This window comes from Pleurodeles waltl, chromosome 4_2 (assembly GCF_031143425.1).
Source record: "Pleurodeles waltl isolate 20211129_DDA chromosome 4_2, aPleWal1.hap1.20221129, whole genome shotgun sequence".
Classification (NCBI taxonomy): Eukaryota; Metazoa; Chordata; class Amphibia; order Caudata; family Salamandridae; genus Pleurodeles; species Pleurodeles waltl.
This window is the reverse complement of record NC_090443.1, coordinates 1,743,238-1,756,665: the sequence shown is the minus strand read 5'-3', so window position 1 is coordinate 1,756,665 and position 13,428 is coordinate 1,743,238.

The window sequence follows — 13,428 nt, the reverse complement described above, 5'->3', positions numbered from 1 at the left end:
TTGCTATTGAAACATTGCTCAACCAGATTTCAGATAAGGAATTATGCCGTTGTATGCATATTTCCAGTCCTTTTGGTGCAGTTTCTCATGATCATATTTTCATCATACCAGCTTACACATGTAAAGTCTGTAACTGCAACTGTCTCAAAAGTGCTTACTATGCCATGTCACCAGTAATAGGTGCCTACATTACCTACTCACATCTTTGATGGGGCATCAAACCTGACCCAGTCTTGAAATGTGGCATGTTTGGTACAAATGTCCCTCATAAAATGGAGGAAATGCAGATACCCCATTTTTTTTCGCGTGCTGCCTTGTGTCTGCTCTAGATAGTACTTGGCTTGTGATGAGGAATCTTGTGACAAACTATGGCACAAAAATACATTCCAAACACAGCGTCAGACACTGTCTGAAAAACTTACACCTCCAGAAATCTTCATCTGCATTGGATGTATGTCAACCATCATGGTTATGCCAAACTACATTGCTTTAAATCAGAAAAGGCTAAACAACAAGAATAGCTACATACAATAACTCACCCCTTGATGCTGCTGCTGGGCCCTCAACTGCCTATCGATCTCTAGGTAAGCCACCGCAAGGGTGCAGGCCTTTAGGGGGGTCAGGCTTTGGTGCAATCGTTTGCCTTGTTGGAAGGCTGGCCGAGCTAACCTTGTGCTGACTTCCAGGTCCAGCGTCGGAGGTCCTCCCACCTCTTCCTGGAATAACGGCTGTGGCAGTCTAGGGTCCGCACCTTCTTTGCGATGGCCTTCCACAAATCACATGTTGATGGGTGTTGACCTGTATGGATGAGAATAAATGACAACGAAAGAGGTTTTGAGTGATTTTGGTTGTCTGTAGTGCAGTCACACAATTTAGAAGCAGATCTCACAAGCATTCCCATAAGAGACAGTACAGATTATCTACAAACATGTGAAAAATCACTAGAAACACTAACTTGCAGTGATCTGTGAAGTAGCCTCATCATTTTTTACCTCCTACCACCAATACAGGACACAACCACCATCTAAGCTAGGGTAGGGAACTTATTGTGTAGTGAGACCCACTCCAGATGACACCAACTCATTGTGAGCTACTAAAGGCAAAACAACCTATTTTCTATGTGCACATAACCACATGCACATCTACATTGGCTTAATGCCCAACCTTCTAAGAGTCATATGCTATGGTTTGCACCACATAGAGTGACTAAGGGCAGTATGGGAGGGCTGCCGTGTGTCAGTGAGAGCATGGTTTTGGGTGATGTATGAACAAGAGTGTGTAGTAATGGGGTCATACTTGTATGGCTGATTGTGAGCCTGTCTCATTTAGACTGGCAGCACAGGCAATACCTTACCCCATATGTGGCACCATGGCATGTTTAAAACAAAAAGTAACTCCAACTCCCAATTATGCCCTGTTCATTCCATTGACAGTAAAAATCTCAGACAACTGCAGAACTCTGAAACTTCTACTTGGATTTCACATTTCTACTATTATGACATGGACTGTATGTTTCCACTTAAACTAGTGGTACAGTGCCTACTAGCCACTCAAAGTAAGGGGCCTGCATTTTGTCTAATTAAACATGGAATTCTGAGCATTAAGCACTGAAAACTCAGCTAATTCTCACAGGCGACTTAATTTCAATACACAGACATTTCTAACATCCTCAAACAACAACGTGTACCCAGCTAAATCATTCAGTTCACTTCCCTCCAAACACAACACATTAGTCATGAACAAAAAGAGCCTGAATATAGTCTGTGGACAAAGAGGGAACAAGTTACTTTGGTAAACATTTCCCACTCAAACATGCACCTGTTCCTCTGGGGTCCCATACAGCTGGCTGTACAGAGACAGGACCTCCCTGGTGAGGATCACCAGCTCCTCAGGGGAGAAGGCAGATTTCCTGTCACCTCTTTGGCCGGTATCCTGACTCTGAAAGGTCAGTAACAGCAGCAAAAAAACAAGAAGGTCTTCTTGACTGCAGTGTTAGGTGGCAAGTGAGCTTTTTAAAAATAAGCCGCGTACACGTACACAGCAGACGCAATATGTGATGGAGACAGACACAGCTATTGGCTTTTCTGCACAACTGTCACATGTTAGCCTACGGATTGGTCCATCGTGGACTGTTCCATCTACTACGCTGTCACTACCACCGATGGCTGGTGGTTAACCAATCTCTTGACTGCAATTTTAGGGTGTGAAGCTGTGTATTTTTTAATTGTTAGTGCGCCACCAGCACTCAAAATGGAGGCTAGTGTCTAAACAACTGTCACATATGTATGACACTGTTTTGACAAGATATGACACATTAAAAAGTGAACTGTGACTGTGTTTGACATCAATAGTGTTGCAGGAGAAGTAATACCATTGTTGACAGTATTTTGAAAACAATGTTTTAAAAAATTAAGTGGAGATCATACATTTCAAATGTATTATTTGTACATAACTAAACAAATTAAAAAATAGACATATAAAAAAGTGAGATTTGAAGTTTAGAAAAGTTGATAAAAAAGTGTGTACCTGTATGACACAATGGCATTTTTAGTGTTACCAAGACTTAGGATGTGTGTTGTACATCAATGTATGGTGATCACTATTTAAGCTCATATTTTCTTTTACAAACATGCAGACCTTTTGAGCCCAGGTATGGGTAGGATACCTGGGCTCAAAAGGTCTTCCGGCCATTTCCAGACTTTGCCACCATGGAGGAAAGGGATGTCATTAAGAAGTTTTGGCTAAATAGGCAAACTTTCCTGGATTTGTATCACTAGCTGGAGCCTGATCTCCTGCCTCACAATAGGAGTACAACAAACAAATTTGTTACATAATAAACAGTGAACCATTATGCATGGATATATTGTCATGTGCAAGTGGAGAGTGCTTGAACAAGTGTTACAGTAGGCCCTCTAGCAAATTTTCTTCATGGACAGTATCATTCAGATATAAACAAATGCACATCTTGCTTGACTACGTGCAATACAATTATAAACAGAGAATAAACATGATTTTGTGACATTTATTTTGGACAGGCTGGCGTTGACCCTTAATTGAGGCATAGTTAACATATGCCAGGAAACACACACTTCAATGGGTTGTAGCAAGTTTGTTTCAACTGCCTTAACTCCATGTCACTGCCTTTGCTCAATAGGCCCACATACCACTCCGTATCATAGCTGTATTATTGAGTTGTGCACTCCTATCTTCACCTCCACGATAGTGAATATATGAAGGGTTTAATCAAAGGACTTCAGAAGCACCTTGCATTTGAGTGTATTCTTATGTTTTGACTCTCACTCCTGGTACTTTTCTAATTTTAAATATGTGGTTTCCATTGTAATAAGGAGACACCCAAAAACCAAAACCCAGTACATTCCATATATTTAGAAATAGGACTACAATTTTTCATTGATCAAAAAGCACAGAAAGACTTCATTGACAGCACCCATCAACATAAAAAACACATCCAATGAGGAATGAAAGGGATTTAAATGCAAGATTTACACACAGTATCATCTATGTAAAATGAATTGCTTTATTTTAGGAGCTGCTAACTCTGAAAACTTGCCACCCTCTGTGTACAGTTTACTCTGTCTGAACACTTAGACATATGGTACATTTTCTGAAAAGTGCTGGGGTAAATGGCAAAACACTGCACTGTCACAACAAATCTGGGATGCCTGGTCGACCTATGTTATAAATATAAATGTAAGAGCGGTGCAGGAAACCCAGGAAGTGCTGAGAGTAAGCCACCTGAAGGCATAGGACCAAACTAGCACCACTCTGAAGACTGTAGTGAGATTCTCTTTATTCTGCTATTACAGGTGTGGCATCCAAATGGGAGTGCAACAGTAGCCAGCAGCAACAAACCAGCATTCAGTCCAGGGTGGAGGATGCTGATAGTGTAGGCATCAGGGCTTTACCATCCTCGTTTTTCCAGTGTCTGTCACACTTAGTGCAGATCAGCCTGAGAGACACTCATCATGCCAGGGCCAGTCAACTAGGTGCTTTTAATGCACTGAGGCACACAAGCCAACCATTTGAGGTTTGACGAGCTGAAGATCTCACAGCCTATGAATACAGTGACCTTATCAGCTCAACAAAGCTCTATGACGAACCTCCCCATGATGAAGTGGTCAGCATCAGTAATAAAGTCAGTCCTGGGCTACTTAGGTTTCAAACAGGAAAGGTTCACACCACCCTCTCCCAACTTGCCACAGTATGGGGTAGATCAACAAGTCTTATTGACCCCACACTGCCCTGGAAACAATTGGAAATGTTCCACTTCTTATTAGCACATGCTTCACAAGGTTGGCCAAAGATGGGAGACAGTAAAATCTTCTGGTAAAACAGCTCCATGGTTCCTGGCCAAATCCTCCAGCTCCCTCCTGGGCCGTCATGGAATGTGGACTGAAGCTCCACCTTCTGCTGATGCTGCCTTCTATGCAGAAAGAGCCCTCATCCCCAACACGGGCCACCAGGTAAATAGGACACCAAATGCTGGCAGCATTAAGGCAGCGGTAGGATTAGATGGAGCGTCCTGCCTGAGTGGGTAGAGGCAGAGTAGAAGCATCTGCCTGCTCTCTCCTATCCAGCACTGTTTCCTGGTTGGACAGAGCCTACTGAGCATGTATGTTTGGACGGCTCGAGATGACACTTCCCCCTTAGTCCCTGTCACGCCCGTGTCTCTGCCCCTTTTGCAGTAAAAACATAATAGACATAGTTTATTATGTTTTTACTGTAAAAGTTTTGCAGCTGCTGCAGCAGGCAGGGGGCAGCACTCCTCCGCTATAAGGGAGGAGCCGCCCCTGGTGCATATGCTCCTTTATGAGCGTCAGCCTATATGAGTATGCATGCGCTTATGCTTGTCAGTGGATGATTGTGGGTCTGCACAACTGTGTGCCTGCGCGTAGGTGGGCATGAGTGCGCGTATGTGCTTGTGTACAAATTGGTGCGAGTGTGTAAATATGTGCACGTGGGTGCTTGTGAATGGATAGCTGGATATGTGTATGCACACGTTTGAGTTTCTACTTTTTTATTGAGATATAAGAACATTTCACAACATTTAATGTTAACCCAACAGGAGCCTGACTGTCTGTTCCTACTGTGCTGCAGGGTTGTCCCTTTATGATAACACCTGCCATTCTCATTTGTAAGAGCTTCATCTTTATATGAAAGCCGGTACCCGCTATCAATGCGCCGTACTAACCCAAAAAATTGCAACTGATGGAAATGGCATCTATCTCCATATCCTACCACAGGGTAACTTTGCTCCACCTGTTTCTATTTTTGTTCTATATTAGAACATACATTGCAATGTTTATGCTGTGCTAATCAAATGAGTTGGTTAGCAAGGAAGCCCAAATTTGGAATAAAGGCCTGCTTTTAACAGCTATGAGGCTGGTGATGTAATATTAGATCCGGATTAAACAAATTAACAAAGGTCAACAGCGGATGTTGGGTGGATACTAGACCCTACCTGCTGTACCCACAAGTGACTTGTTTTGCTTTTGTTCTGGGCTGAAAAGTGGCGTTCTTTTAAAAGAATACAGTGCTCAGAAGTCATAAGACTTGGTTTTAGAATATAATTGGGATGTTTAAATAGTTATGGGCAGATTTAAGAAACGTGGCGCTGCACCCAGTGCAGCAACACTTTCCTTGCACCCCTTAACACCCCCCTACTGCCACCATGTGTGCAACGTATTTAAAATATGGCGCACCAGGGCATAGGGTAGGGGGCAATAGCGTCATTATTTTTTACGCTATTGATGTGCTGTTCAGGGTTAGCGCCAAAATTTTGGTGCTAACCCTGAACAGTACATAGGGGCCCATTGTAACCAATGGTGTGCACCTCGTTTAATGTCTGCTCTGAGCAGGTGTTAAAAATGCCAAAAAAATGGTGCAAAAATTTCTTTGCACCATTTCTTTCGGCCCTCCCTAATGGGCTAACACCCCCCGTTGCATACACTATGCCTGGTGCAGGCATAATGTGGTGCAAGGGGTTACAAAGTGGTGCAATATGTGCATTTGCCACTTTGTAAATATGGTGCAGGGAAAAAGCCACCTTAGCGTAAAAAAAATGATACTACTGCGACAAAATGTAGAGCAAAGGGTTCTTAAATCTGCCCCAAGTATATATTATTCTTTGTTAATTCGCTTTGTGAGAGACAGCAATAACAATTTGGTGATTTTAATGCTGTTAATTATTATGATAGGTAGATGAGATGGTAAAAGACGTGAGAAAAAACAAATGCTAATCCTCCAAGGTACTGATTTACAGGTGCCCTTCCATTGTATTTATGGATGAAAATAGACATTGGGTATCGTTTTATTACAATTGATTTAGAGATTTGGTAAAGGCTGTCACATACTTTTTACCTGTGTCACTTTCTAGTATTCCTTAACTGAGCTTGTTCACTTCCAACTTGTATGTACCTATGAATGTATTTTTTGGATCCGGACAAAATGTCAATTGCACCAGCGTAACTTCTAGAGTTTCGTATCATGCTTGTAAACGAAATTATGACTATACATCTTGTCAAGTAATTATGTGGATTTGGAGCAAAATTATGGCCCAGGAACAACGCAAGAGATCCAGAACGCGAGGGGCTGTTGTTTATAGCACTTGTGTTCTTCACCCTATTTTATTTACCACGAAATGCGTGGTTATATCCCAAATGGAAAATAATGTGCTAAATACCAGATTTTCATTTTGGGTAGATCTGCATTGTTTTACGTAGTTTTGCTTAATTTCACAAAAGCAAATGACACGAATTTCGCACACCCATAGTATATATGTGTGTGTGTAAATACTTGGCATTTTTAGAGTAAACTTAGTTAGAGAGCAAAAGAGTGACGAACAAGCATGGTAGCCGCTAGTATGATTTCCGGATGTTTACAAGAGGGAGGTTAAGTGTATTTTTTTTGTTTTGTTGAAGTAGCGCTCGTTAAAGAGGTTTGTCTTCGAATGCTTCATATTAGGAGATTAAGGCCTGTTATGCTGCTTTACAGCTCCACCTATTGTCTTGCCTGTGTATGGAGTACTAGTCCTTGGATTTGTTCATGGGTGCATCACGGTGCCGAGGGGTTTGGCTTGGGGGATCTTGCTTTCAGTACTGTGCTTAATTCCACATTATGTTTCAGGGCAGTGAGTGATTTAGCATACAAACTCAATACACTGGGGCTTTGTGCAATAAGATTTGGTGTCCTATTTTAGGACACATTATATGGCGCTCATGGTGGGTGCAGTAGTGGATGCTGTCAGTAAGGGGTGGGGAGGCAGCGCGCCGAGAGGGTTGGGGGGCAAGGGGGGCAAATAATTTTACAAAAACGTACCTGCCGCCTGGATGTTCCGCTGTTCCCGCTGCCTCGATTCTTCTTGTCTTCTCCCTCCACACCCAATCCCAACACTTCTCTCATGCTGTTACTGGCATGAGAGAAGCACCAGGATTGGCCTGAGCAGGCAGAAATGCCGCTCAGGGAGGGAGTGGGAGCCTGTGCTTGGTCTCCACCCGGCTGTGGAGAGTTCTAAGTGTGCATGTCAGTTTGGTCTGCCTCAGACGGCCAGCCAAACTGGCATGCACACTTAGAAGTGCACATACCACTCCTCCTCCCTGGTGACGTGGGGGTGGCTGGCCCCGCTCTGCCCTCACTAAGCAGAAAAATAAAGTGATAATAAAATATTTTTATTATCACTTTATATTTCTGCTTTCAGCAGGTTGGCGACACTCCTCTGCCATAGCGGAGGGGTCGCCCCTGGGTGGGTGCATCATTGAATTAATGGCCAGGCTACTTCCCAGCCCGTGGAGCATGTCCTGAAGCCCATTCCATGAAAATGACATGGGAAATTCATCCATGTGTTGTTGTTCGGATGCAGTCTACATTCAGCTTAAAGACAGTGAATAATTAAATTAAAACACTTTAACCACTTAGGCGTCCTGTTCCCATATATGCCCAGTACTAGTTTGCCCCAGCCAGGATGGCTGCACACTCTCTCTCCCGCTCTAATTTAAATCCCCTTTTCACCATTTAAGCTACTCTTCCCCGCCGTGTGATAAAGACACCTCCTGAACTGAATCTGTTGAAATTATGATCTTTAGAGGTGGCACACCTTGTGATTTGGCCCTGGTTTCCCCCAGTACACCACAAATCTAGATAAGAACTGACTCTTCAAAGCCCATTGCCACTCAGAGAAGCCATCTGCTCAGGATTTTGTGCTCATGCTCCCCATTGATGCCAGGAGGATGCCTAGGAATTTAACAAACACTCCAATTGGGCTATGAATGAAATATCGTGAGCTGAATTGCTCGTGAGTGAAGGGAAGGTGTCTACACTCCAAGAGAAAGCCCAGTTTAACTGAAACTGGCATGATTGCAGCTCAGGAAGCATCTGTGACAAACTACTTAATATGAAATTTGAAGACCACCGAAAGACTGTATCTGTTGACAAGCCTTTGCTTCCTGCTTAATGAGCTCAGATTTGGAGAACCTTATCATTCCCATCTCAAGTCTGAGAGGGACATAATCAATCACTTTAAGGATTATCTCATTACCCCATTGTTTGAAGTTGATCACACTGATTCCAGAAGTATTTCAACTATTTACCTACAAACCATCGTTCCAAAGGAATCTCTGTTAAACTCACAGTAAGACTGTAGGACTAATCCAGTGATTGTGCCAATTGCCATTTGGAACATTGGGCCCAGTTGGTGTCCCTTAGGTGCCACCAGCCAAGTACTTACAGGATGCAGACCCATTAGCATAGGAAGGATGCTATGGGGCCTGGTGTAAGCAAAGGAAATTACCACTTTGACCTCTATTGGCATAGTAAAATACAACCATTATCAGGGTTTATTGGGGCCCGGTGACACTGCACCTGCTACACCAATGGTAGCTACTCTCCTGGGCAGACCCCTAAAGTTGAGGTCTTCAAGGATAGTTCACTGTGGATTATCAGTCTCTTCACAATTGACTTGGGCCCAGTTCAAGATAAGAAAAGTGACCAGTCCACCCAATCACTGAGCTGTTGTTATCTGTTGGCCCCAATAATAGGAAGCAGTAAACTAGGATGTCCCCTTGCCAACCAGAAATCTTTATTTTTGTGGGTTAAGAATCTGAGTTGAGCTTTGAGTGTTTGGATTTGGGCAAGATCTCAGGAGCCCTGGTCTGAAACCCACTTAGGTACCTCTTTTGCACTTTGGGCACTGAAAACGCCAGGCACAAGGCTCATGTTTCAGACCACATTGGACACTTTTTAACATTCTGTAGAGCACCTCTGTTAATTGAGAAAGAGAGGCCTCAGTAAAGGCCCAGTAACTTCTGAAGGTTAAAGAGGACTCACAGTCTCCTGCCAATAGTATAACACTGCCAAAAACGTCCACATTATTCTGATTTTAGCCCTACATTATTTTTTAAACCATTTTACCGATTTACCAAAAGCCATATGCCATGGTAGCAAATTAATATTTAAACTATAAAGCTGACAATTCCCAGGCCCTTCAATGTTAACCTCATTTTTCAGCCATGCAGTACATAGCAGGTAGAGGAGCAATATGTGGAGGCCCCCCCCCCCTGTCTCCGGTATATAATGAAGGCTACAACCCATAATCCATGTATCAATCTTCCCATTAGGTACAGCCGTAACAACAACCACCCCTCCCTCCCGTGTAAAGATGTCCTTGCATGCATTACTACACGGGCCCCATTTTTATTGACTTGTTGGGGGCCCCCTCGTGCCCCATACAGTAACTCCTGCGCCAGCATGCACCAATTCATGGTAGAAGTCCAAAGCTCCAGCGTCGGAATGGATGTGTCTCCCCAGAAATGGACAGTATCCCTCCCAGCCACCATCAATGCAATGTTACAGCAGAGTAGTCCATGTTAATCTACAGACTGTTCCTCCCCAAAACACAGTATCAACAGGCACTGAGTAAACTCTATAGTTTCCCTTATGGCCAAAGCAATCCATTGTCTCAGTAACCCTGGGTCCACGAGCCGCCCCAACGATGTGCAGTAGCGCCCCCTTTGGCTGCAGCCTTTCAAATGACGATCATTATCCACTCTCCCCATTTTGTACAATCTGGTTCTAATGTAGTATGCCTAGTGTAGTATTTTAGCTGAACCAATCGAAACCTGGCCCTGCATGCAAACACCTTCGGGTATCTACATGCCTCTCCTCACTCTTTATCTTCTAATCTCCCCAGGTCTTGTTTCTACTTGCCACTTAGCTTTGTCAGCGGGACCTGGCTATCATTAAGCAGTGTATTGTGAATCTGAGAGACATCATGTTTACGTGAGTGCTCTCAGTACCCTATAATGCAATATGGTGTCATATGTTCAGCAAATCCTTAAACTGAAAGAGATCATGTTTCAGCTGCAAATAATGAAAATACTGGCGTTCTCCCAGACCGTATTGTTCCCGCATCTAGGAGAATGGCAAAATCCCACAACTGTTCCATAAGCCCCTCAAATTGGAAATACACAAGAGATATAACTTCAATTGACCTTCGACGGTGAGTAAATCTAGAAGTGTCTCAGAATCCCAGGAGGTGTCTCCAGTGTCAATCGCCCCCTCCATCCCAGCTTTTGAGTGTTCCTCCTCCAAATCTTGATCATCATAGCTCTATGGGTGGGGTGAGCAATACGGCCACCATTACCATATAGCAGCCTGACGTAATCCAACGTCATCCGATCTGAGCAGTGAGCCAAAAATGTCAACTGCACCCCCTTGTCCCAAGTATTTCGTAATGCTGTGCTCCTTGCCAAAGCACCCACTGCTGTCAAGGTTCGGCCAAAGAAGATCCATAGTGGATATGAATTAAGAATTACAACGTGTTTTACTGTATGAAATATTATGCTCTGATGAAGTTCACATGTGGTGAACGAAACGCGTTGGGCGTTGATCGTTATATGGAAGAAAATAAAGGACATATTGATACAATCTGATTGGATGGTTTATCATTTCTCATCTTCAATATTGCTGGTGTCCTCCCAACTGCTTTATAAGCCTGATGTAACCCCTCAGTTCCATAACCCTTCTATTCACCAGGAGCAAAGGTCCCTGTTGTGAGGGTTATACCCACTCATGTATCACCAACAATTGAGTTGCCCAGTAATATAATTTTTAATTTGTTAGTGTAATGCCCCTTTCATATGAACACTGATTGGTTATTTGTTACTTATATCATCTTCAAATATGTAAACCCATATTTACTCCATTCCAGGGGGCAATCCCATCCCATAGTTGACTGCCAGTCTGTGAGAGGATACACTACCCATTTGGGTCAATTAATATGGACCTCAGAATAGTATCCAAATATTGTTAGGATTTCTAGCATACTTTCAAATGACCAGTCCAGATCTCCCGAAGACTGTCGCTAATTGGGTGAGAGCCAACTGTCTCAAGCTCAACTGGGGCTGGCCAAGGCACGCACAATTATGGCTGCACTCTCAGAGTGCTCTGACAGCCATCCCCTCTCAGCTTGAATGCTGACACACCAGGCCCAGGCAACTACGGGGGGCCTGGTCGGCGAGCCCAACACTGGGGGTGACGGCGGAGGGCATCGATGCCCTGGTTGGTGATGGAGCCTAGACCATGGTGGCAATATGGATCCCTGGGCAGTGCCAACAACATTGCGCTGCAGGCTACTGAGACAGGCTGTGCACTGCGGGGTGCTGCTTTCCTGCGCCTAGCTTCTGTGGGGTGCCCACTGGGCCGGGGATGTAGCATAGGACTTTTCCCTGGTGCTCCAGGGAAGGTAGGCCTCTTACCTGGAGGTCAAATGCTCGCATCTCAAACTGGGCCCCCAGTATATGCTGCTGTTCCCAGTCCACCTTAAGATCATATCTGACGGATGCACAAACTTCTGTGATACCCCGACAGAGGCATAGAAATGATTGTACAGGGAGGGAGCCACCCCAGGGCTTGGCGACTCACAACCAGAGGCACAGAGAGTGCTTTTTGAAAGGATGCCCAACAAGACAGCAAATGGACCGAGCCAGAGTGGACACTTTGGAAGTGGCAGCCAACTTGGTAGTGCACCCTGCCCAATGTTTAGCGACTTCTGGTCTGGCTCATCCTGTGATGGTACTGACTCAGCCCTTGCGGGATGCTCTCAGGGGCCACCTCTGATACCTCACATGGCTGATGAATCTCTGATTCTTGCCCCTTCCAGCTGGGATGCTTGCTCTTTGTGGGGGTCTCCAAGGCATGGGACCACAGAAGATGGCTTCCACCGGGGTCCCCCCTGCTCTCATTTCGAAGGCAAGGCTTGCTATGCTTTCACAAGATGGCAAACTCGCTTCTAGTTGTTTGGAGTTGGCACACCCCTCACTGTGGGTGCATTGAGTGCCTTGGCACTGAGCACACAGTGACACTCCATTTGTTGGTTTGTTGAGGTTTGGGTGCCTGACTGTTGTCTGTGTGTCCTGGCGAGTGGGGAAGGTTTTTTTTTTTTTAGGTTATGGCATACTGAACACACAAAGTCCCTCTCATATATTCTTCTGAGACCACTCCCATGCAGTTAAGCCACACTGTGCTCCACTCCACCAAAACTATGGTGTGAGGGGCTGGGTTGGGCTGCACTGGGTGGCAGGGAGAGACCCTATTTGCCACACTCATTAACTGACGGTTGCACAGGTCCCTTGTTATAATGTCCTTACTTAGAATGTTAGAGGGATGCACTCTACCCACAGCCGTCATCTGGAAACCTACTTAGTGCGGTCTGAGCTGGCACACCTTTGTAGTAGATAGCAGGGTCAGGTCTTTGCCACCAGGAACTCCTTCTTTGCTAGGGACCCACATATAGATCCAGGTGGAGGTTCCATTCTACTGTGAATCTAAACACATTGACAGGGAGGGGAGGTACATACTCCTTAGTGGAACACTATATGGGATGCGTCTGGGGCTGGGTTGCACCTATGCCCCCAATATTAACCAGTCCTCATTCCTAGAATCCCAGCTCCACGCCTAGACTCAACTGTACCGGTGGTTAGGATACTTGGAAGAGACTTTAACTGCATGGCGGATGTCAATGTGGACTGATCTTCCCCTCCACTCCTCAAATCTCCAGCTCCTAGTTTGGCTGCCTTTTTTCAGCAGTGGGTGGCTGATTGAGGCCTGCTGAATCTCTGGAGACTCTGGCATGACCAATTTTTCATGTAATGTTAGATGGATTACTGGCATCCACCACCATAGCTGACTAGGCCACTCAGCTGGAATACCTGGCCCATATTTGCTCTGATCATAACCCGCTTATGATGCCTTTGAACTGGGCGAAGAGGCTGGCCATGATACCTACATGTTATGTTATGTTATGTTACGCAGTTTGTAAAGCGCATAGCTGCCCGGAGGCTTCCCAGCGCTGAAAGGACTGGATCAGGGGATCAAGATTGACATGACGAACAATCACTTCTAAAACAGCCACGT